At 43.3% G+C, this 24,339-nt stretch overlaps 1 protein-coding gene across 2 annotated transcripts in view; it reads left to right on the top strand.

Moving 5' to 3' along the window:
• Positions 1 to 24,339, top strand: part of LOC1270698 (nyctalopin) — a 62,593-nt gene that overhangs the window by 23,343 nt on the left and 14,911 nt on the right. The window contains exon 4 of one of the 2 annotated variants that reach the window (XM_061656702.1): positions 14,505 to 14,551. The exons of the other annotated variant lie outside the window; for it this stretch is intronic. The gene's annotated coding sequence lies outside the window, so the exon portion shown is untranslated. The remainder of the gene's footprint in view (positions 1 to 14,504; positions 14,552 to 24,339) is intronic. 2 annotated transcript variants of the gene reach the window in all.

The raw sequence follows: 24,339 nt of genomic DNA, 5'->3' as shown, positions 1-24,339 counted from the left end.
CTTTTGGAGTAGCGAGGTTCGGTAAAGTGTATTATCCATGGTGTATAATTGTATGCCCAATCGTTGGTGATTTTCGTTGGCAAGTTTGAAAGAAAGTTTCCTCGGGGGTCCGCCGTTTGCGTTTAATGATGTACTGTTTTCCTTTTAATTGGGGTTGGAAATTTAGAGCAAAACATGCTTTTTAACCATGCTGAAAATATAGCTTTTACAGAAAAGGGGTTTTAATTTGTTTTCTGAGTAATTTGTGCTGAATGTTAGTGCTTTTTGTTCAAGAAGCGTTGATCGAGTGGTATCTCCGCTTTCTAAGAATAATTTACTTCTTTGACTTACTGTGAAAGACCAAATCGTTGAATTTAGTAATAGTCTGTTTCCACAGAACGTCAAGGTCACCCCGTATAGCTTTGAATTAGGGACGGATTTGTTCCAATTCCATGCGTTATTACATCCACTATCAGGTCTAGTTGATCGAGAGCAGTTGCAATGTCATCAGTATTGATTGAATTACACATTTTCAACCAGTATATTTCTGTTCTGTAGTTACTATTATGATTTGAGGATGAATAAGAAATCCTGCGACCGTCTTCCAGCTGTAATGAACTTCAAGGGAAACATCATTTCGGGTGAAGATGACCTCTGCAAAGGTTTTGCAGAACATTTTGCTTCCGTGTACACCTGCAATTCTTCGAAACCTCTCAACCTATCTTCAGCACTTTCCGCATTCAACGACGCAGTTGACTTATCCACATCTGCCTTCAGTGAAGATGAAGTCGATGCTGCCATATCGCAACTGAAGCTTTCGTATGCCTCTGGGCCGGACAACATTCCCAGTGCAATTCTTATTCACTGTAAGGCTGCTCTTTTGCCTATTCTGACTCAACTTTTCAACAAATCCTTACAGTCAAAATGCTTCCCGCAAATATGGAAATCTTCTTACATGTTTCCTGTCTTTAAAAAAGGAGACAAATCTGATATATGTAATTATCGCGGAATCTCTATGTTATGTGCTTGTAGTAAGCTGTTTGAAAAAGTTATGTTCCGCCACATGTCCTACGCTTTCCTGCCTGTTATATCTGTTATGCAACACGGCTTCATGCCTAAACGTTCGATTGAAACTAACCTGCTTCATTTGCTTCAATTTTGCTACTCCAATATTGACAAGGGCCTCCAGGTTGATGTCATTTATACCGACTTCTGCGCTGCATTTGACAAGGTCAACCACTACTTATTGCTTGCTAAATTATTAAAATATGGTGTACACTCAAATTTTTTAGCATGGTTAGAAAGCTACCTAATGAACCGTTGCATTAATGTAAAAATTGGAAAAACTTTTTCTGACCCTTTCTGTAACTTTTCTGGTGTTCCACAAGGAAGCATATTAGGGCCATTATTATTTATTATATTTATTAACGATATTGTGTTTGCCGTTCCCAACGTCAATGTTTTACTTTATGCATACGATCTTAAGATGTTCCTTGCTGTTGAAAATTCAAATCACTGCGAAATACTTCAAGATTGCATAAACCGTTTTTTGACGTGGTGCCATGATATCAAAATGTTTGTGAATGTACAAAAATGTAACTGCATTACTTTCTCTAAGAAAAGGATTCCAATAACTTTTAATTACAAAATAGGTCAAGACAGTGTGCCGCGGTCATCTGTAGCTCGTGATTTAGGAATAATGTTAGACAGTAAACTTATATTATCGTGCCATTTCCACACAATCGTCTCAAAAGCATTAAATATGTTAGGTTTTATTCTACGTGCTTCTTCCGACTTTAAAGATCCTTTCTGTCTTAAATCGTTATACTGTGCCCTAGTCCGTCCTATACTAGAATTTGCTTGCGTTGTTTGGTGTCCAAACCAAGTGACCTATATAGACATGATAGAAAAAGTTCAGAAAAAGGCGACACGCGCTATGTTTTATCGTCTTCCTTGGTCAAACCAAATGCCTCGCCCCCCGTACCATGTCAGGTGTCAGTTATTTGGTCTCGAAACTTTAGAACACAGGAGAAAGAATGCTCAATGTATTTTCATGCATAAATTATTAAATGGGCTTATTGATGCACCTGAAATTTTGAATCTGATCAGTTTTTCTGCACCTATTAGGGATCTTAGAAGCAGGTCTGTAATCAGGATCCCATTTCGATCTTCTTCATTTGGCGCTAACGATCCTTCAATTAAAATGTGTGTCAGCTACAATAGACTTGAATCATCTGCAGATTTTCATATCCCTGTTTCTCACCTTCGTCAGTTGTAAAGGGCTAGTGTTATTTATGTTTAAATTGTTTACTAATTAAGAATGTGTATCTGTTATTTAGGCCTATTGCCCGATACCGTTAATAAATAATAATAATAATAAGAATAATAATAATAATTTTTGTTAAGTTACGTTAGTTTTGGATGCATTTTGTTCGAGTGTTCGTGTATCAAATTCATACATTTAAATAAATTCTTTTGGTTTGTTGCTCCCCTTAATAAACCCACGTCACTCTCACACAGCAAACGCTAATGCAACTTATCATGTACATCAAAACCACACGCCATTTCTTCCGTCGAATGAACCGATAACAGTCGCTTCTCAAAAAACATCGCAATCCCCGGGAGTGGAAGAACCTTCATCGTCAGCATAATAAAATGCAATTAAAGGAGGGAGCTAGGAGCGCCCGTGGTCGGAACCTCAGTTCGTCAAAGGGCGGCCAACGTTGGTCCGTAACACGAAAAGGCAACTTTTCATAATGCAATACTTGAAATAAATTAGTAGCTCGCTCGGATTGCTCGGCTAAAGCGATTGCCGCGTTTCCTTGGACACAATTGCGGGCCTTCCGGACCGCAAGGTTGATAGATTTTTCGGGAGCGGAGATTTTGAAAGCGCAAAAAGAAGTGAATGCAAAAAAGAGCTGAAGAGTCTGTCGCCAAAAAAAAAAACACGATGAAAGAACTAAAAATTGTTGCAAATGGAAACGTTCACTCGGAAGCAAAAGTATAGCGAAAAAAGAAAAAAAACGATAAAATTTTAAACCTTCATAATGCACAATCGCCACTGCAAAAAGCCAGCCAAGGTTTGAAAAGATGAAGCAAACAGATAATAGTCAGTACATTGAAAGCGAACTTTCGTCACTGCTTTACGACCGAAATCTGCTTACCTCAACATAATTTTTAATTTTGCTCGAATAAAATTAAATGTTTCCCTTTTTCAAAAAACTGACAACTTCACAGCGTTCGGGTGCGATGCAACGTTGAACGCACCGAAAAGGAGTGAGTCGGCAGTGTCCTGAAGCTGTGATGCTAGAGTATGGTAGAAGTTTACGGTTTCTTTTTTTGGTGTGCTACTACTAACCAGCATTTCATTAAAGAATGGACCACCATGACGACCGATGATGACGTTCGGTTGGGCTCATTCGTTTCAATCTAATTTACTTCACTTTTCGGAGAAGGCGGCAGGGTAAAGTTGCCTTTCGTTGTCCTTTTCCCCACCCGCGCACGCTGTGCTTCGTACAACAGCTTGGCAAAGCGGCACCGCGTCCCGAGAGCCAAGTCCTAATGCCGGTTTATTTTACGCTTAATAAAAAGTTGATAGGAAAAATGAAGCAAATTTCCTTCACCACCGGCCACCGGCCACCACGATTGTTCATTTTTCTTTGCCTCGGCGTGGAACGGAAGCCGGAGGGCATTTGCGTGGAAAGGAAAAGGAATCGCCCCAAACATTTCTTGTACAGGGGTACGAGGACAGGGAAAGAGGGACGCATTTCTGCAAAAATTCTGCGCCATCCTCCCCCTTTCGCACAGAGAAAACCTTTCCGCTCTTGGGACGCTTGCGTTCTTGCTTTCTTGGGAGCCGTAAGGCAACCGTCCTGTGCTAATGCTACTTGGGTAAGGAAAAGAAATGCAGACAAAAAATGCTTCCACCCCCGTTGGTGGGTGGGTGGTTTCGGTGAGATTTACCCGGTGATGGTGAATATTCTCCTGCAGCCCGTTGGGAGGCATCCCGAAAGTTGAGCAGCTCTCGCCCCCAAAAACAATTGCAATTTATATTCATGATGTGCTTTCATTTTTCACTTACAATTTCCGAAGCATTTTGCTACCGGGAAGGGCTGATAATGCAAGCCAGAACAGGTTTGTGCACTCTCTCTTTCTCTCTATTTAGGTTTGTTCTCGTTTTTAAGCACTTCAGATGAGGTTTTGCATCGATGCAACTGCACGTCGACTGCACGAGCGGTGAGTGCACTCACCATTGCAGTGCAGTATTTACCGAAAACCGACCTGGGACCGGCTGGGACGGATCATTCATTCACCGACCACCGGTGGTCCGTTGCTTCGCTCATGGTTGGTGAACTCCTACTACGGTACGGATCGGATCGCTCTTTTGACCGTGGCTAATGTGCGTGAAATTAAAATCGGCTACGGGTTCGCGTACGCACACACAAATCATAACCGCGATTGGTCCGTTGCCCTTGGTGAAGTGCGGTCGGGACGACGGTTTCGCAACGGTCGGGCTGTGCCGGGCTGGAAAAAGGTTAAAGGCGGACGGATTGTGCGCAAGACGCGCGTCCCTTAAATTGATTATTCAAAAAGCAGTCCACACGAGAATACTGTCCGCTTGTGCGATCGGTCACGGCCCTGTGTATGGTTGATTTAAATATCGGATTGTGGACGGACGACAACGACGATGACGATACTGCCACAAAAGTAGCTGAGTGAAGTGGTTCTTTTGGCTGGCCGGGGTGACTGTGATTGAATTGCAAATCAATGTGGATGAGTCGGATCGTCTTTCCGCTGCCCGGGGCCGGAATCGAGTCGAATGGATTGATCGGTGATTTTGGCTGTTTATTGTCGTTTGAAGATGTGTTTTTGACGAAGTATCAAGCAGTACATGGGAGTGGGGGAAATAGTTTGATGATTTATATCTGTTTAAGTATGAAGTCTCTACGTTGGATGTTAGGTTCAGTTACATTAGTTCTTAGTTCATACGACAAAACATCAAAGGTACAGTTGCTCCTCAATGGTACATTTTTGATTAGGGTTTCGATAAGGAATAACTTTATTGCATCTTGAAGCAAAGCTGGAATTTCATATCTATTCTAAAATAGATGAATACCTCTTCACTGATATGAGATCTTGAAGAACTGATGTGTATGTTTTTCAAAAAGATATGGCTAGCTCTTATGTCGTCTTTTTCGCTTATTATCTCAGAAATCTTGAATTGAAATTATTGACTTGAATCATTATTATTTATTATTGACTTAATTGTGTGGAGGCCTAGGGCCGATTGGTTTCGTTTCCTTCTTCAAATAAATTTAATCTATTTATTCATATCTGTAACAATTCCCAATTAAGGCATAATCTTCTTGGAGTTACACGAACTTGGGCAAAGTCGGTTCTGATACAGATATTGAACAATAAGTATGTCTAGATCCTGATAATGTATCAATTTCTTCAGAATTTAGTGTAGGTTCAAGCATATACATCTATTCAGAATTTGCTGATGTTCTGGAGAAAAGGAATCTAGATATTATTGGAATATACTTCAAATACATAGTTCAACATGCCTGTTTCCATTAAAATGTTTGTACAAAAAGGTTTCAAAATGAACGTTTGTAAAATAGTATGAAAAATGGTTATAATTCTTCTTTAATTCTGCATGACAATAGCAAAAGCTGAACTAATTTAAAAGAATAGTCCTAGACCCTTCTTAACCGCTAACAATATTCATGTCAATTTTGTTCTGGAAGACGAAATAATATCTCTGAAGCATCTTTTCTGCTCCTACAATGAGTCACCCATGTCTCCCGAACATTCATTCGAACCACTCTCCCAAGAACCTTACCAATTAATCACAGTTTCCTTATAAAAGTCACATCACATCCGTTGCATCCATTTGAATAATCAATATTTTACTGCCACGTATCCATCACAAAATGTTCTCATCCGATCAAACACTCACTCACACATCATTTATTGACTTCGTCAAATCGTCCTGCCTGTCGAATCAATTAATTGCACCCCGCACAACCAAGAAGTAGAGTTCCCATGACAATAATCGACCTGCGTACCGGAGGACGGCCCGAAATGGTAGTTGTCCAAGTGCACTAAAAACACAATCAATCCGTTGCGCCCCGCTGTAACGCGGGCCGATTAGTTTGGGTTCTTAAATCCCACTGCCCCTGCTGTCCATATCCACACGGCTCGTTCGGCTACTGTCAGCATGATTGAGGATCATAACTGCACGCACATAAAACCCAACCCCATCGGTAATTTCCGAGTATCAGGCAAGCGCTTACATTTTTGCACTCACCCATCAATCGGGCCCGCGTCCGATCCGATTGCTCGAATCAAAACGGGCTCGTGTAGAGACAAAAAGGCCGGTTGTCCGTCTTTTCCGTCCGTCCGATGGTGTTTTTTGTTATGATTTGGAAACAAATAAAACCATCGCCGGAACCCCGGCCCCGGATAGGATGGGTTTTGCCGTCACTTTGTTTACCACTGCCATTTCCAATCGACTTCCGGCCGCATGAGGGTGCAATCGTCTCGGGCAGAACGATAAAACCGTGTTTGTGTGTGTGTGCTGTGCACCATGCTCCATATTTCCGGAATCATAACCGTCGTCAGCAAAGGTTTGATGTCATCATATTTTTCCCCCATCCCTTCCGTCGGTTCCTCCGTCGGCGTCGGAGGGAAGCAAACGGGAAAGCTGACCTCATCATTCCCGGCCATGGAGCGTTACCCGTAGTTTTGCTGCGCTGTCACACGAGTGTGTTGCTGTGCCCTGTTCCGGAACGTTGCAACACCTGTGAATCACTTTTGTCACATCGTCAATCCTGCCGGCTTCATAGGTGCGTGCTAGAGTGTTTTATTGTTCGGTGCAGGAATTCATGCCTACCCTCCGGGTCACTCTGCTGCGTTGGGATGGGAACACCTGCCAGAAGAGTAGATCCACACATCTACACTGCTGTGCATAATAGTTTGTGATGTTGGAGCGTTGAACATTCTTTTATTGACTTGTTTTTAATATAAAGGCCGGGCTACATTGATCGTACTCGCAAGTGTAATTTCGATTTTCACTAGCGCATCTGGCGGCGGCTGACCGAAGCATTTTGCCAAACAATTTGGAGCCGTTCCAGAAAATACGTTAATTTTCCATGTTTTTCGCTTTAACTGGACTGAGAAAGCTTTGTAATTGATACATAAATATGTTGTGCAAGTATTCCAGCCGTTTTCGCATCGAAAAACGGTTAAAAAACTACTTAAATTTGAGATCCGGCAGGACCATTCTTCCGCCGACAAAAAAAAGCTTCCACCAACCGCCGCCAGATGCGCTAGTGAAAATCGAAATTCCACTTGCGAGTACGATCAATGTAGCCCGGCCTTAAAAATGGACTAAATTGCATTTATCAGAGTTACTGAACCGATATGGGTTCAAGATCATTTCTAAAACCGATATGAGTTCAAGATCAGTTCCAAGGCCGATATGAATTCGGAATCAGTTCCAAGACTTTCAAAATTTTGTGATCAGCTCTACTACTGGATGATCAGTTCCAAGATTGTTGAAGGTTCCGGATTCAATTCCGGGATGTCTATAAGTTGCAGCATATATCTAGGAACTATTTAGTTTCCGGATATTTTCAAGGATCGATACGTGTTTGGAATCAGTACCAGAAGTGGTATGAATTCAGAACCAGACCAACGTGGGTGTTGGATCAGTATCCAGACCCTAGTGAGTTCCAGGTTAGTTTGAGAACAATTTTGGTATCCCGATCAAGAGCTATTCAGCTTCAATTTCAGAACAGAAATCGGGTGAATTCGGGATAAGTTCTAAAACCGCTGTGAGATAAAGATCTCTCTTAGGGCAAATAATGCCTAAGGCATAATGCTTCAGCACCGGTTGGGGATCCAGGTCGTTCTCTGAACAACTAAGGGTTTGAGATCAGTTACAGGACTGGAATGGTTGATATCGTACCAGGATCAGTATGGATGGCCATGTGGCTTAAGAACGTGTATGAGTGTCGGATCAGTTTCAGAGTCTCTATGGATTCTGATTCAGTTTCAGGACCTATATAAATTCTGAACTGAACTTTTTTTAATACAAATAAAACCATTTATGCGAATCATTCTTCAAGGTCTTGTATAATAAAAGCACAAAACCTCACAAAACTCTATAGCTATCGCCCTCACTGTAACGATTTGCTACTGTGATAGAGTACGAATAAAGCAAAAAAAACTCTCTGGCCATCATCGTCTGACCACGTCCGTTTGCCCGTGGCTTTGTCCGGGGGGCAGTTCAAACAAATAACCCATAAATCCTCGCCCCACGGCACACAGCACTTCGGGCAGTCGAGTTTCATCACATTCACAACAGTGACAACAAACGGTGAGTGAGTGTGAAGTGAAATATAAGTACTCGGTTTTGCTGTTTTTCGATTAGCCCAGCCGTATGACAACTTTTTGTGAACATCAAACTACCTCCCGGGACAATCCCGTTAAGCAATAATGAAAGTGTGGACAATTGGACGTGCCTGCTACGCGGTGGTCCCCGAGCAGGTTGAGATGGGATGAACGGAGTGACAACAGAACACAAAAAAATCCTTCAATCGGTCTGTTTGCACGCATCACGTGCGTGGAGATCAAGCTGGACATTAGAGTTTGGAGGAGGGATTTTTGTTTTGCTGGTACGAGCGAGTTCCAGATCATGAAAACTTCGTGTCCGAGGGATTGATCCCTGCAAGGTAGGCACAATTGTCAATATCACTTTACCTAATAGCAAACGAGTTGTGTTTGTTGATCTTCAACCATGAATGTTGACAGAAATGGTGCATTTTGATTGAAATTCCCTATCGGGGAGAAAAAAAACCCAGTCCAGACTCCCTAAAGACTTTTGTGGTACTTCTTTGTTTTTTTAAAAGTCCCACACATTCTTTACAACTCCTACAACGAGTTTTTGTACATCAGAAAGGGTCAGATACACACACACCCAAATGCTCGATAGGATACACACTGTCTAGGCTAGAATTGGACCAGTCGGACGACCGTTCCGTGGAAGGGAAGTCGTTTATAATTCATGCCAGTGGCTTGTTCGGTCAGCTTGTACTGCTAATGGGTCGTCGTTCTGGCCGAGCCTACACTCCTCCCGCTCAGTGGGCTGCTGTACTCGGTGGCTAATTATGTTGCTTTTCAGCCCGGTTCACTCCAAACACTCCTCTGCTCCGGCCTGTGAACATTGTTTTTCCATTTTCTGTGATTGTTGATATGACACGAGCAAAAGTTGGCATCAATTTGCAGATGCGTGTGATGAATTTTCCTGCGAATTTTAACCCCCTTCCATTTTCTACACCGGCATGCAGCTGCTTTAGGATTTCAATTAAGTAGTCAATTGCAGTGTTCGATTTTCTGCGAATGTTATTTCCATCCTTCACGACCTATTTTGAACCCGATTTGTGGTGGTTTTCCAAAAAAAAAAACCATTATCTTGTTGCTATTACACGCACTCACGGCTTACAGTAATGCGTTCCGGGTGGTGGACAGACAAGCTCACGGTTACAGTTTTACCAGGAAGACAAGCAAAAATACAGCGCACACATACGTAACTCTCCACTCCATTTCATAGCGCGCTTTCAACGCAAAAATCGACAATTTTATCGCATTTTCCACATCACCGAAGTTCGGCCTCGTCCTTTGCGCGTTCCACCCAATCCTATTGTGATCTGGGTGCGTTGTGGCAGACAAAAAACACCAAGCTACGCAAAATGTAAACTCTCGCCGTTTTGCTCACTCACGGTCATGGAAACAATTGCAGAATGTGGAAAAATAAAGCCAAAATTCAAACAGAGAAAACGGGTTGTGGAAACACGCAAGCGTATCGATTGCACGCAACCTAAATGTTTTGCTTTACAATGGGATTACATCGAAATCTTGGTAACAGCAAAAAGCCAGCATGGAGGGAGAATAAAATCCAACAAGATTGCAAAAATGCATTTTGCTCTTCGTTGTTTGGCACACATTTTTGTGAGGGGAGGAGAAACAGGAACGTTTTCATAGTTATTGGTTTTTGTGATGGAAAAGGCTTTTTCTTTGCTGTACATGGAATTGTGGTTTTGTTACATCGGATGAAAATGTTCCATTGAGGCATTACCAGCTCTTTTTTTGTCTGACCTCGATAAATCCGAGCGAATCAATCAAATCAACGGTAAAGGATGAAGTTATCCACGAAGACAAATAAAATGACCGTCACATTTTATCGCGTAGTTATATTAGACGCATAAAGCTAAATATCAATCATCAAACGCGACTCAATCGACATGGTCGATAAAGTTGCCTTTAATATTCGCACACAAAACGAGCGCCATCCAATTGGAAAAGAAATCTAATCAAACGCCGCGCGGAAAGTCGTCGCTGTCAGTTCGGAAAATGATAATAAAAAACCCCTTTTTTGAGCTCATTTCATTCGGAATCCATTTGAAGCGAAGCGCTGGACACTAAACGTTTTCGTTTCAACTGATTTCAATCTGTTCCGATCGCTTCTCATCATTATCTTTCTGAGCCGAGCTAAAGCAAAACAAAGCTCTTTCAAAACGACCCAAAGACGCCACACACACACACACAGCCACCGATCCGTTCATTGCCGATTCTTTATCACGCATTCCCATGGCAGTCCCGGGGGCCAAAACTTTTCACCAAACGGTCAGCTTCCCGCATCCCATCGAACCAATCCTTTCGTTCGAATCCGTCCGTGTCTACCAACCCGCTGCTTCAATCAGCACTTTTTTCGCCGGGGCCCAAAATTTCGTTGATTTGACGCATTTGTCATGCGGGAAAGTGCAGCGATTCTGGGGCGCAAACCGTTTCCGTTCGGCTGCTGTGTGGCGAAATCACGCTGTGTCATCGTTGTGTTCTTCGGCGGCCGGCTCTTTAATCCGTTCCACTCGCAGGCTATGGTCAGTGGATGGTCTCGGTTTGATTACTTCGCCACTTGGCCAGTTGCGTGCGGACCCACCGACGACAGTAAAATCCCAAATCACGGGTATTCGAAATTTATTATCCTCTTGTTCCCCCTCCCCCTTTGTTTTGCGCTCCAGTCTCTGCTCGTTGCCTTTGCAGTGATCGGGCAGTGAAACAAAACCAGCGTCTTGTTGTATCTATCTCGAATGAATCCTTTTTTTTGTGTTCTCCAACCCGGGAGGTCGAGATTATCTTCCCGTTCGCGCTGATGTCCATTAGGCGAGCTCGGGTTCGCCTGAAAGTAATATCCTTCCCCCTTGCTGGTGGTGTAATAAACGAATTAAAACAACTCTCTGCCCGGGCCGCCTCGGTTAGAAGCGAACAGAATGTTCCATTGGACATTGTGCGGAATGAAATTATTCCTATCAGCCATTTTTGCTCCTCACTGAGGCCTCATAACCCCACTTTCGCTCTCCTTTGTGTCAACGAATTGTACACTTCCGGAAGAGTGAGTGGGGATTCGGACAGCTCCCCAGAACCCTTCGGGGCTGATCTAATTTTCCGAACAATAAGCATAAGCTCCCTATAATCATAACTCATAGCTATCGGTGACAAAATGGCCGGCTCTTGCACCTCCCTCCCCCCTCGTTTCAGTCGTAAATGCATATTTGAGATGATTGGGGGCCAGACAGTGAGCGAGAGAGAGAGTGAGATTTTTATTTCGCCCTGTAATGACACCAGCTCGCAATGGCTATCTATGCTCCGGCGTATTTATATGTTCGGTTACGGTCAGCTGGAGTGTCACCCTCTTCGATTTTAAGGGTCGGCTTGTGCTGGCTTTTAAGAACGCAAATGTTTTGCTCCGGGAGGGTGAAGCGTTCTTATCTTTATCACCAAAAAGGAGGGAGAGAGCGGTCGATACGGTTCACTTTCACCAGTGGTTCTGGTGGAATTGTTTCCGGTGGAAGGCAAAAGGCTTTCCTCGCATCGGGGCCCTGCTCATGATGGATACTGTAACGCACAATGGGAGGCTTACGATACTGCCACTACACTGCTTTGCCACGGGAGACAATCATCAGGGGAGACTCACTGCATTGAATGGGCACTGCAATCAGCATTAGCGGTGGCGGCGGCACAGTGATAAAAGCAAAATATCATTAATTAAGAAATAATAAAAATACACATTACTGTAATGAAAATATGTGATTATGATATCGGAGGAGATCGGAGACAGAGAGAGCATTTGCAGTACAAAGTATGAGAGAGAGAGAGAGAGAGAGAGAGAGAGAGAGTGATGATGTGTGAAGGAGATGGCTTTTAATTCCAGCTCTACATGAAATCGGAGCTGGTGTTGATCACAGCCCTTCGTTGATTTGATGAGCTGTGTCTGGCTGGACCGGGGTTTGTGATTTTATTTTGTAATTAAATAATTTGAAAGTAATTATTCATTTTATTCTCACTAATAAAAGCAACCCGCTCACACAAAGCTCATCAATAAGCTTTAGATAAATATTTGCAATTCAGTTACAAATTGCGAAAGAGGTTGGATTGAAACGTGTCACCCAAAAGGTCACTTTTACGATCGACCACAAAATGATGATGCGGAATGATCATTAAAATATTTATATCTAATTTACTATCAACCAATAAAACGGCAAGCAAACAGTCGGTCTGTGAAGGCCAACTAATGAGCTTCAATTTGCTTTGCTTGCCGCACTCAAAGCACTTCAGTTTAATATCCAGTTATTTACCACGAACGAGTCTCCTTTTCCCAGCTACATCCGGTGCAATAATTATGTGATCACACCAAAACACTTATGCTTACGGTTCATAAAATCGTCCTCTATTGCACGTACGTGGCTCTATTGCAATTGTCCCGCTCATCTTTCCCTTCTTCGTTGTGGGGTTTTGTCCTATTATTAAGTCGGATGGTTAGGCTGCAGGACGAGCCAAGGTAAGGCACCAGCTGACAATCCAGCGACAAAAGGCGACATCATTATCCGGCGCGAGTGAAACGATTCTTGCCTGAGTTCTATAGATGGGCACGTTTCGTTCGCTTTTCTATGTTGGACCCGCTTTGCTGCTTGGATCATTTTTCCGACCAAGAGGGAATGGAGAATGGATAGGACAGGAGAGACACACGACAGAGTCATTTCACAGAGCAATCCATGGAACCAAATCCTTTTGTGCTGCGACATTTCTAGAGTGGATCCCTGTTTTCTCCCCCATTGCATCGTGACATTGCTCTGTCCACCTTACACAAAAACGCACACACACACACACACAACGAATCACAACAAGTGTGGTACCGTGATGGAAATAATCACACGACACTGAAAGATTTTATCCTTTTCATCGTTTTTTTTTTGGGTCGCTTTTCGCCTCGATTTGCCAAACGGGTCCTGTGTTCTGTGTCCTGTGTGGCTGTACCCGTTGTGCTGCAGTGAGTGTGTAAGCGTGCCTTAATCATCTCTCACTGTAACAAAGAGCTACTAATCTACCCTTCTAAAGTGTGCACACCCCCGTCCCCACAGCCAGCCACAGTGTGGTCGGTGAAAGATCGCATGCTGGAAAATGGTGGATCTTTTTCGTTGACTTCGTTTTAACAGTGGCACGACAAAAAGTGGCTATTTTCCTTGCCTTCTCGTTCCCCGGAAAGTGTAGCGATACACAATCGAACCAAGGGAAAGATGAAGCCTGATTTGGAGGATGTGCGGTAGAGCCAATGTGAAAATGAAGAAACATCAAACTACAGAGAAAGCTTTCTCGCTGCACGCGCTATACATGTTCTGGTCAATGTTCGCGCTGGATGCTTTGTTAGCGCAATAAGCTCTTCATAATGCTTTCGTTCGCCTCCCTTTCTAGACCGAGTGTAGTGAGGTAGGTGGTTCAATCGATTCCATTCCAAAGTAGGAGCTATTTTTGAGTTATAAAGGGGAAAAGATTTGGAGGGAATGAACGAGGAGCTCCGAAAACGTCACAGAAAATAGTTTGATTAGTTACAAGCTAGTAGTTGGCTTCATACGAAGTGTAGAGCTTTTTATCTATTTATTTGACGGTGATTTCTTAGATGAAAATTAATTGATTTATTGCCAAAGCTTTGGAAAAAAAAAATTATGACAATATTTAGAATTGAAAACATTTTTTATCATAGTGGCTCTCTTCTACTACTACTTTTAGCTCAACAACCGTTGTCGGTCAAGGTTTACCTGTATCACTGGCGGCACAGTCCATTCGGAGCTTGAACCCATGACGGACATGTTGTTAAGTCGTACGAGTTGACGACTGTACTACGAAACCGGCTAATGTAGTTTGCGAGTGGCTCTCTAGTGTTTAAATTATATCTCTCAAGGGCGCTTGAAGTACAGTAGTAATTCATGTTATTAGTAAATTTAATCAAACATATTGTTTCAGTTAAAGGAAAATTAATTTCTATCAACTTTATCATCTCTATTAAATTTTGGACATATTTTTGGATGATTTAAGGATGAATTTTTAATGAGTTCTTCATATGAATATTATATCAATACGTAACGAGTTGATATATTTTTCTCTTTCTCTTACTATTTTTACAGGTTAGCTACCATCTCTCTCTCTGGACAGTTATTGTCAGAATTACATAGTAAGTTCATTAAAGTAAGGACTTTTGTAGGATTATCCGGTTGACATCATGCGTTTAATTAACTAAACTTAGACATTGTTCGAACACAAATTGAATTTTAATTTAACGAATCTTCCATCCTGCGCAAAAACAACCCTTTTCCACTTACACACAAACTGCAAACTCCATCCACATCCTTCGTTAGTACCACGCAAAATTAGGATTCAACGTAATCTACCACATTTTGACATGTCATTACCAAGCCAGACAAGATCCAGCAAACGTGTGCCAGCGGCACGTTCGTCTCCCATTCTCTTGCTCCCGTTTTTCCGCTCCATTCCGCACAGTGGTGCAGCGCACTTTAAATTAAATCCTCCAGCCAGGAAGCAATTGTGCTGAAAAATACAAAAAAAAAACCGAACGGAAAACCCACACTTACTTGACGACCATGCGCTTAGAAACATTGGCTGCAGTTCCTGTTTGCACCAGGAAGAATTTATCGTGGAGACAATTTCAACCATTTGCCGAACGGAGGATATTGCCTGCCCTGAGGGTGTTTCAAAAACGGTTCAAAAAGGGCTTGAAACTTCTCCCCCCGGTGAAGCAGGAGCAGCGAGTAAACAGTGTCCGGAGAGAAGCGGCTGAAAATCGATCAAAGCCGACCTCAAACCACGCAATGCGTACCAACCAAATGACAACTCGTGGACAATCGAACAATGAATGTGGAGGGGTGGGGGAAGGAAATCAATAAAAACAATCAAACACAGACACGGCTTTTGTATGTGTGTGTGTGTCTCAAATCGAAGGCAAAACCCTTGGTACCCTTGGCCGGAACACGGTCACGCACGGTTACGCACGGCACCCCGTATGCCGTATTGGCTTGAAAAGTCAACAAAGTTGGTATGTGCGATCGAACACATTATTCTACACCCTCTTCCGGTGTACGATAAAAAAAAGAGTAGCAAGCAACTTATGCTAACGCCCGTTCCCTTCCCCCAGAAGGAAGGTGTATGTGTGTATTTGTACGAGCCCATCACATACCGACGCTTGCATTGCCAACCCTTGAAGAACACAGAACGCACTGCAGGGAACTTCGGCAGACAAAACTCAGCGCCAAACAAACAAAACCGGCGCACGGTGTGTGACGCTCGCTCCAATGCTGGACGTGGAGTTTTCCCGGCCCTAACGACCGAAGGCGGGTGGAAAACTCCGCTTGTTTATGCTAGTGACAGTTTGCAATCATCCGAGAAAATCAGTCGCATGTGTGATTACCCGAGCAGCCCGTCCGTTTGTCTCGCAGCCGTTGATTTTAGCAGGCGGCAAACGAGCAGGCAGCAACATCTTCCTCGTATGCTGCAACATTACACACCCGACAACGGTTATGTTGTGCTGATGCTGCTGCTGCTGCTGTGTATATGAGGGATAGTTTCGGCCGCTTCTCGGTAGACAAGCGTGCGAAGACGACAACAGTCTGGGAGATGGTTAACTTTTGCGTTGAAATTGTTTTGCTTTTACGATTGCCCAACGACGCAATCTGTATGGGTTGTAAATGTGTGTGTGTGTGTGTGTGTGTGTGTGTGTGTGTGTGTGTGTGTGTGATTCCTTTTTTTATTGTTATAGCAAAAATGAATCTTCTTTCTTAGTATGGTTTATGTTTAAGGATTTATGTCTGTATGTTGTGTTTGTTGCAGCATATTTTATATAATATTCTTTATATTTAGAAGATTTATCTGTATAAGATGCCTTAGATCATTCCTTTGACATGAAAAAACTGTTTTACAGAACAATCTTTCTTAATCATCCCTTTCCAAACTAATTGACAGGGTTTTACAGGGGTTCTCATAGTAGTGGGACACTTTCTTGAATCTTTCTTATGGGAAGTGAACTTCATATAATGCAAATCGGATTCTATGGCACCCAATTTTGACATGCTCCTTCGAAATTCCTATAGGATTTGTCCAACAAGGGTGCTTTAGAGACCAATTTCCCATTTCAATAAGTTCATTTCACGTAGGAAAGAGTCAATAGAGTGTCCATAGCTCATAGCTGTGATGAGAATTCCTGATAAACCCTGTAATATTTAAAAAAAAACCCATTTGTTAATCAATGCTGAAAGGACTCGTGGTGGTAATTGGATTCTTTTCTATCTGAAAATTAAGACACAACTTCAAAAAGTGATCCAAACCAGCAAATAAAAAAAACGGCAACAATTCTTATCCATCATCATTTCATTCAATAAGCTTTCCAACAGTCTTCAAATTTGTTATAAAAAGCAGTTCTTTTGGTTTGGACCCTTTTTTCCTTTTCAAATTCATTACACACACAGCGCCCATTGTTGCTGTGGCAGATTGCAAGCGTTTTTGTGCTGCTTTTCTGTGCTATTGCTACAATCACAATCAATTTTAAAGGCAACGATCCATCACCACCGACAAACGCTGGTTCTTAATTTTTGTTTTGTTTCACCCGTTCAACCCGTTCTTTGCCCCCAGTGTGGGCTCCATTCCAAACTCCGAACCCAAACCAGCACCGTCATTAGGCGAGACATCATTCATGTTGAAATTTAATTAGGATGTCTGCAAGTTTTCTTGCTCTCCCCGGGAAGAAGCTGGGACGAAAAACCCCTTAGACCGCCAGCCAGCCAACCAGCAATGGGTTAAAAATGGAGCAAAGCGTACGACAATAACAACAACAAAAAACAAGTACCAAGTGTATGTGTGTGTGTCTGTGTTGGAAGGAAAAAGAGTGGAGGAAAAATCATCAAATAAACGACAGATTCTCCATCCACGCTGAAGCTCGGGCTCCATTCCGAAAGGATGCATTTCCCGGGGTTCACTGTTTTGTAAACATTTTGTTTTTTTTTCGAAAAGAATAAAACTTTGTCAAAAAAAACCCAAAAACACACACACGCATACGTACTGTTCCTTTTCAATTCTTGCAGAATCCTTTTTTGGTGTGTTCCTACAGCGAGGAACGCAATCTAGCAAGGAGCAACAACAGCAGAAAAAAAACGATTCGCACTGAATGGCACGACGCAGCGAAACAAACACGAAGGACGAGGAAGAAAAAGAAGAAAAGAAGAAGAAAAAAAACGCACGAAAGATAAATAAACAAACAATCTCGTTGATGACGATAAGGACGACTCTTCCCACCTAAAACCCCTACCCAAAAAGCAAGCGACAGCCGACGAGCAACGATGAAAATGATAATGGAGAGCTAGGCAAACATAAACCTCCTGCACTTCGTTCCCCCATTTTGGTTCATTCTTGCACATACACACACGGAGTGAAATGAAGGAAGGACAAAAAAGGGTCCTCCATCCCCCCCCCCCCCCCCCGCACGAAACGCTGTTCGACAATCGTCAACGTCGTCGGATGTCGTCGCACAATGCTTGATACCATGCTCGCATCGCATGGGGAAATGGGAGATTGAGCGGGAAAGCAAAAGAAGCGGAGAGGGAACGGGCATTCGAATGGCAAATTCCTTCACATTCACATCCACCCAAAGCGAAAAGTGTCCCTTTACTCCGTACCATCCTTCTGCTTCCACTAAAATGGACACTTTATTCACATTTGCGGCAGCAACTGCACCCCCGTACCCACGTGCTCCTGGCTCGCGCAAAAATGGGAATCATAAAAAAGCATTTCTTCTCTCACTCAATTGCCAAACCGGCGGGCGTTCGACGAGTAGTGGGGAGTGAGTGTCGGTTTCCTGCCAAACATTAGCTTCCAAGCCAAGCCATTGAAGTGCCTAGACACTACAAAAAAAGGATTGCACGGAAGCACGACACGCGCAGCACAACGCTGCCGATTGCGGCAAGTTGATGGGATTTGATTGAGACAATACCGATTGTTATCGGGCTGCTGGATGGTGAAAAAGGGGAAGTTTTTACTGCCTCTTCCGGTAAAATAATTAGAGATCATTTTTTCGCTTCCTTCTCGCTCGGCAATTGCATTTCCCTTCGCTCGAAATGGGGCGTACCTAATCTTCGTACCGGTTTTCGAACACATCACTCTCTAGCCAGCCAACCAAACACAGGGCGATAATGGTGAAATTGGGAAAAAGGTAACGATGATCGTTTCTCCGGTAGATTCCCCGGTTGTTTCCTGGTTGAGCTTTTCATTTGCGATTGCATTTGGGGGTATTTTGGTGAAAATGAGGATCCATTTTCCACGGTGTGGCAAGACAATCGAGCCTAGAGGATGTCGCCTGTTCGGTTTTGCCCTCCATAGAGGCCGTAATCTCAAAGCCTAACGACCCTCACGGACGACAACTGTCTCATAAATGTAACCATTCTTCAGTTGATTAAAGCACGTGCTTCAATTACCGCTAATGGATATTGTCAGCAAGCGGAGCAATCGGAGGAGAGAGAGAGAAGTGAAATGAAGGTGAAACAACACACATTGCCGTACCGAAGGACTTGCACCTTGGAGCAGCTTGTGGCAAAGGATTCATGGTCGAAATCTATCCCTCCTTGTGGCAATGGATTTCTGGGAAAAGCACGCAAAGCGTGAGCCTTTGTTTCAGCCCAAAAGGTACGGAAAGCATACTTTCACTCAATCACATCATCATCATCATCTGCAAGCGTAGGTGCAGATTTCCATGGAAGACAAAATTCACAATTCCTATAGCTTCTTCAAGGTAATGGCATAAAAAGAAACACGAAAGAAAGGATATGACATTGCCATGCACGCTAATGCTGAAGATGGTCGGCGGAATCGTACACGGAGCTTAGAATGAAAGCATCCTGTCTTTTCTTTTTTGCAATTGCAGATGGATAGAAAAGCTTTTATCCGTCTGGTTGACTGCACAAATGTGGCCACTGCTTAACACACCCACACACACACACACTCAGACGCAACAAAGCTTATCCGATTCTCGTCACAAACCATGCGACCGATATGCACTTGCAGGCTGCTGCTGGTGTATAGTGGTGAGGCAGCTTTAGCAAAGCAGGTGACAAAATGTACCGTTTTTTTGTGTGTTTGTATGTATCTGTCGAGGGATGGAAAATTGCTTTGCATAAATCCTATCTTAACGTGCAGATCAAAAACCGTGCAGCTCGTGCCATAATACGTGGAAGCTTGTTGTTTGTTTGCCTTTGACGGAGATTATCCGGTCGCCACACGCGCTCGGGCGAAAACATGCTAGGGGTTTTGTTTACCTTCGTCTGCCAATGGATGTGAAGGTGTGAAGTGTTTCGAAGCTTTTGACGCCGTCTTCATCATCTAATTTTGTTTTTGGTTTTTTGGTTTTAAAAGAACAACAATCGTGAAATTGAGCTGGAAAAGAACTGGGAAAAACTTCTGTATTTTGCGGGCGAAAAAGAACTCGTTTTGCTTTTACAGTAGAACGTCGATTATCCGGGCTGTTCGGGACCGGGCGGAGGCCGGTTAATCGATTTCTACGGATAATGGTAAAAAAATGTCAAATTCATATAAAATTTTTTAAATTCACCGGTTTTACTAAGAATTCATCTTCAACCAATCGATTAATCACTGGTAAAATATTTTTTTAAATCAATACAGGGTTTCCCACGATTTATTGGTTGGTTCCCACGATTTATTGGTGCGTTCCCACGATTTTTTGGTCATTTCCCATAATTTTTTGGTAGCAACCCACGATTTATTGGTCGGTTCCCAAATATTATTGGTCGGTTCCCAAATATTATTGGTCGTTTCCCAAATATTATTGGTCGGTATTATATTATATTATATTTGGGAACCGACCAATAATATTTGGGAAACGACCAATAATATTTGGGAACCGACCAATAATATTTGGGAACCGACCAATAAATCGTGGGTTGCTACCAAAAAATTATGGGAAATGACCAAAAAATCGTGGGAACGCACCAATAAATCGTGGGAACCAACCAATAAATCGTGGGAAACCCTGTAACAATGGATTTAACAATAGTCTTTTACCAAAAATGAAGTTAAAAAATATTACTAGACACTAGATAGCTGTTCAACAAATGTTTTTGCTAGTTCAATCATCATAGAAAATGTTCGCCACGATACACCAACTGTCAAACTCATGCGCACGGTTAAGCCGCCCGCCGGTTAATCCGTCTCCGGATAATCGACGTTCTACTGTATTAAGAACGATGAGTGACAGTGGATCGTCCATAAGTTACGCAACGTTATCAAAGGAGTGAGACATACCATACCGTATTAGTGTTTATTACAACTCCAACTTAATCCAAAAATTTAGCGTCACTGAGTAATAAATTGTCTTTTTGTAATAACATCATCTATAGATGATCCCTTTATTTCAAAATTTCGAGAATTATATTGATTTAAAAGTGACGATAAAAAATTCAGAAAAACCAAAAAAGCGTTAAAAAGTCCTCAGAAAACCCTTAAATAAGATTTTCTAATGAACAGAAAAAAGGGATACTATTGATTATTTATTCTGCACATTGCAAATTATTAGCAGGTAAATAAGTTACGTGTGTTCATTCGTAAGAAAAGTTAATTAGAAAAGAGTAGAAATAATATATTCCTCCCTAAAGAATCCTTTAAATGATATTGTTTCCCTTTCTCAATTGCTAGTAAGACTTCTGTAAACTCCCCTTCTTCCTGCTTTGTGCAAATCATCCCCCCCCCCCCTTCAGTTCAACCAGAAAGAGAGCACACAAAGCATCATTAGCCCGGCCGAATGTTTGCGCCGACTCCCGTAAATCAACATAATTTTCTGTATTTTATTTATTATCTGCCTGCCCGACAATGCACTTTTTTACCCTCCCGCGACTCTGGACGTCGTTTGAATCCAATGAAAAGCGAAGTGAGTCTCATGTATAACAATACAACAATAACGGAAAAAAATAAACACACGCTATAATAAAGCGCCAGATGGTAGACACAAAGCAAGTACACTGGTGTGTGTGCAATGGAAAATTTATATTTTTCCACGCACGCGGTATCGAGTCAAGAGAGAGAGAAAATCGACGGGTAAAACACGAACACCACACAAACAGCTGTACGGCCCCGCTTTTTTTTGGAGTAGTCAGTCCACGTTTAAGAAGCTTGTGTGTCTTGGAAGTGAAAAGGCAAAGAAAACCCCGCCCGAAAAAAAAGGGAATCAAAGGAAGGAAACCGTGTGGAGTTGAAGATTTCGGTTGCTTTCAACGCCACATTTTCGGTCGCGGATGGCTCATAAAGATGAGTTATTTGCTCTCTTATCAATTTAATGTACGTACGGTTTGTGTTCCGTATTGGGTTGCCCCTTTTCATTTCGGTTTTTCGTTCTTTTTTTTCTGCTCCCGGTAATGTGCTCCACGGTTTTTGGTTGGCTTGGTTGGTGGATGCGTAATTAAACATCGTTGCGCGGAACGAGTACCAAACCAGTGCCAATGATACACATGTGGCAATTGCGAGGAAAGCGCCGCACGTCGTTCCTGCTTGCTGGTTGCTACTGCCGTCTAATGGCATCCGTTGCGATGAGCCGTAAAAGATGCCACTTGTAACATGGGAAAAACGTCGTTGCGGCCGTAAGTTGTAATCAAGCACATCGGCTGCGCGGTTGTAATCAGCCAATGGGCAGGAATTGTAGCTTCGTCCCGCGGATGTTGCTTTCCGTACAAAACGGCCGTATTTATGACTCATTTCGCGGTTTGCCATTTTTCATACTCTTATCGCTGTGCTGATGCTCATTATGTGTATTGTGTGGAAAAAGAAAGTATGCCTGTTTTTGTTGAACGTTTTCCATTTAATGGTAAACTATGGTTGTAGATGACCGAGAGAAAAAAGGAAAAATAGATGAATGTTGCTCTCATCACTCATTTGCAGTGTAATTTATAAGCTCGAATTGTTATCGTTAATTTTGAATTGCGACGACTTCTTGGTAAAACCCGTACGTCGAAAACAAATATATTCTATCATAATTATATTTGAAAAAAAAAAACATCTTGTCTCGTCTTAAAATAACTTCTAATCGCCTGCCATCATCTGCTGCAACCTGAACACACTTTTTCTTTTATGGAGACGAGACGATGTCAATTTATAACCACCAGTTTTTTTGACACCGTCCAAACAAGAAAGCATAATAGACTATACCTTGTGGGGCACCTTTCTGCACGCACACACGCACACACACACACACGCTGCAATAAAGCGCAATCGAACATAAATCAACGTTAATCAACACACACTGCTGCCTACTTCAGCTCCTTCGACACACAGCATGCCGTGAAAATCCCATTAATCTCTGGTGCCGGTGAGTTTCGCCTGCGAGTAACTAAATTTAATTCGTCTTTCGCGCTACCTGCCGACCGAGACCGGGCAGTGACGTGCCCGGGAAGCAATCGTGCATTCGAAACGAAAAAGGGAGAAAGAAAATACAGTAACTCTAACTGTATGCTGCATGCCCCCACCGGGTGCGTACACGAAGCGCGCAAGCCGAAACGACCAAACGCCAGAAACTTTCTTTCCGCATTTCGCCAAACGGCGACAGCTGACAGCGAGCGCCCCGTTAAATCATAATCGCAGTAGGCAGTGCTGTAAGAAAACGTAAGGGACTAGAGGCAGGCAGAGAGAGGGTGGTAAGAATGGCTGCTTATCCACTCGGCAAGATCGGTAAGACACACACACACACAACCTACCGCAGAGCAGGGTGATGGAGTTTGGCGTCGTTTTCCTTGCGATTCCCGGAATGTGTTTCCCTGTGATCCCGGCTTTCCCAACGCGAGACACAATGGCAAGTGAGATTTTACGACGAGAACATCAAAATCTACAATCAAAAACACACACACACACACAAAGTCGTGCAAACAACAAACCAACAAAGTCCTGCTAGGTGCGTATGGTGCACGCATCGTTTTTGTACTGCCTGATGTTGATGTTGGCTGCCGCTCTGACGGCTTCGAAGGACTGCACTGATGTGCTGCATCAGAGCCGTGTGCGCTGGCAGAATCCGTCGATTGTTGGGGCATGTAAACACTTAAAACCCTCTGAAACAACCACACGAAACGCGCAACGTTTCGGCCCAGATGGGCCTTGGATCTTTCCATCCCTCTCCTGGCTATTCTTCGGCTCGGTGGCACGGTGAGTAATAAACGACTTTGTTTTGGCAAATTGACTGAACGAGATGATCTCCGCACACCACCACCGTGTGGGAGAGCATGGGTCTGGGTATGGCCGTTTGGTAGCGCCCGAAAACTCCCGCTCGTCACTCGTTAAATGTCGCACGGCACGCTGACGGTACTGACTGACGCTGGGTGCTGGTAAAAGTCGGCAAGAACCACCACGTGAACCACGACCGCGACGACCAGCGCGCTTCTGCATAATGATGATATAGCGCGACCGTGTGCCCGTGTGGTAGGCCGAAGCAGCCGTAAGCAGAAGTTATGCCAGGTTTTTGTTGTTTTGCTTTTGCTTCCCGCACCACATCAAACAGCAGCAGCAGCGGCAGCAGTAGCAAAAGGGATCTGGGCAGAATGCGCAGACATTACCACCACTGCCGACCTGGCGTGCACGAAGGAGGGTGTGTGTGTGTGTGTTTGGTTTTACGACATGGATAAGTGACAGAGATTTAAAGTTACCGTTGCGACGCACCAAACCGCTGGCTGGCTGGCTGGCTGGCTGGCTGGCTGGAGATCCTAGCACGCGGTGATGACGGTGGTGCGTTGGACACGGTTGAGTTGTTGCTGTCGCAAACGCTTTGCGCGGTGTTGTCGCGCGCGCGCCCATGGTTGCTGGGGCGTTTGTGCTGGGACGCGTTGGTTTCGGGACGGTAATCTGGGGAAATACAAAATTGATAATTAAAATTCTGGTAACGTTTTCTGCAAACCATTCTTGGACGCGGATGAG

Source organism: Anopheles gambiae, chromosome 3 (genome assembly GCF_943734735.2).
Source record: "Anopheles gambiae chromosome 3, idAnoGambNW_F1_1, whole genome shotgun sequence".
In the NCBI taxonomy this organism is placed as follows: domain Eukaryota; kingdom Metazoa; phylum Arthropoda; class Insecta; order Diptera; family Culicidae; genus Anopheles; species Anopheles gambiae.
Note: the sequence above shows the minus strand (reverse complement) of the source record. Positions and strands in the feature narration are given on the sequence as shown.